The sequence below is a fragment of the Myotis lucifugus genome, unplaced genomic scaffold (assembly GCF_000147115.1).
Source record: "Myotis lucifugus unplaced genomic scaffold, Myoluc2.0 scaffold_110, whole genome shotgun sequence".
NCBI lineage: Eukaryota > Metazoa > Chordata > Mammalia > Chiroptera > Vespertilionidae > Myotis > Myotis lucifugus.
In genome coordinates, this window is record NW_005871158.1 from 14,762 (window position 1) to 17,008 (window position 2,247).

A 2,247-nucleotide genomic window follows, 5' to 3' on the forward strand; every position below is an offset into this window, starting at 1 on the left:
TACGGATTAGACCCTGCCTCTATCTCTGCAGGCCTCTCCCTGGGCCTGGTCACCAGGCTTCTAGGCAGTCAGTGCTGAGTCAGCATGGGCAGCGGCCCCAGTCAGTGCTGGGTTACCACGGCAGCCAAGCACTGACTTCCAGTCTAGTCATTCCTAATGGTCCTTTGGATCCTGGCTCTTTATTACATATATACTAGAGGCCCAGTGCATGAGATTCGTGCACTGCAGGGGGTCCCTCACGCTGGCATGCGCCTTCTCACAGTTCAGGACCTCTAGATCCTTTCCACCTGCCTGCTTGCTACTCCTTACAGCTTGGCTCCCTGCTCTTTAGCACTGCTGCAGAGGTTGGAGAGGCTCCCGCCACCACCTCTACACTCCCCAGCCATGAGCTCAGCTTCTGGCTGAGTAGCACTCCCCCTTTGGGAACGCACTGACCACCAGGAGGGCAGCTCTTGCATTGAGCCTCTGCTACCTGGTCGTCAATGCATGTCATAGCGACCAGTTGTTCTGCAGTTTGGTCGATTTGCATATTAGTATTTTATTATATAGGATAAATCCATTTCCTTGTAAGAACATCATTGTATCTCCTATACACACTCTCTTTTATGGTTCTCAAATTCATCTCATGGTAATTTAAACTTAATGATTTCAACCAATATATTCAAGAGTTTCCTTGGAACCATTTCCCAATAGAAATACATTTTAAAAGAGTTTGTTTTACAGATAGGTAAAATAGATAATTTTGTAAGCAAAATTTCCAATGAAAATTTGGGCCCATATAAAAAAAATCATCAAACATTTCAGGATGGTGACTAAAATATTAAATCAAGCATGGGTACATCTCAGCCCAAGACACTGTAGTTATGCTCTAGTGGTATACATCTATGAATCTAGCCCTGTGTGTAAGTTTTCTTCTCAAGCTCTAATGAACTTTCAGTGGCTTATGTTCTGCTTTATATATTTTTTAAATGGTGTAAATTCAAAAAAACATCTTCTGTATCCTCACAAGATACACTCATCTCATCAGTCTTGTCATCATCATGCAGATTCCTGTCCTTAACAGCAGCTTTTGCTTATGTCATTAGTGTATTAGTTTCATGAGATACAGTAGGCTTCAATAATCCCTCAGATAGGGAAACTTTAATGAAAAACATGCATGTCTATGTGTAGCCTGAATCTCTGCTTTTCCATATCCCAAAGAGCAGGAAACAGAACTACTAACAAACCCTGAGTACAGTCACAGCTTCATCACATGAAGTGAAATGCAGAAGGACATGCTGTAACAAAGGAGACTCACGATTTCCTGTGACGATTCCTTCTCTGAGGGTCTTGGTTTTTGCAACTGTGAAGATATAGTTACAGAAATTTTTGGATTGAACCTGGAAACTGCTCTCCAGTTGGTTTTCTGACACCCCGTCCAAATGTTGTAACAACTTTATGTTATTTGTAGGGCGTTCAAAAACAAAGCACTTTCTCTTGGGAAAGATCTTCTTGATATACTCTCTAGGCATGTTGGATTTCTGGATATCGGGATCTTCGCCTGTAAGAAAAAATAAACATAAAAAAGATCAGTGACTGGTGAGACAGTCTTCAGGAAAGAACAGACATTTCTAGGGGTCTTGGCATCACTGTTTCTCTGGTGCATTCATATATACTTCTATTAAATCATGAAAATGAATGCAATGCTAATCTCCCCAAAACAGATTTATTTTTATTTTTTTCTTAAATTGATTCGACAATGGTTTCCCGTGATGTCAGCATTTGTGATGACTATTAGTAAATCACAAGGACAAACTCTAGACAAAGTAGGTATATTCCTACCTGAACCCGTTTTCACACATGGTCAGTTATATGTTGCTTTCTCTCAAATTTGAAGAGCACGTGATGGTACAGTTAAAGTTCTAAGTACTTCATCACAAGGGAAATTAGTCAAGCACTCTGAAAGTGTTTTCACTCTTAATGTGGTGTACAGGGAGATATTAGAATAAGTTTAATCACTTTATCAGTCATTGTTTGCATCACTGTTGTTTTTATATCATGTTTTTGTTGTTTTCATATCATGTTTTTGTCATTTTTATATCATGCCTCTGTTGTGGTATATCTTTTTGTTAGTGTTTATTTATTAATAAATTTATATACTATTTTAATACACATTTTACTAATTTCCTTTCATCTCTCACATTTCTATTATAGAGAAAGGGCAAATAGTATATTATAATATCTTCTGCTATATTCCCTTTTTAAAAA

General features: G+C 38.7%; 1 pseudogene; it reads right to left on the reverse strand.

The window, feature by feature from the left end:
- Window positions 1-2,247, reverse strand: part of LOC102417197 — a 22,688-nt pseudogene that overhangs the window by 9,386 nt on the left and 11,055 nt on the right.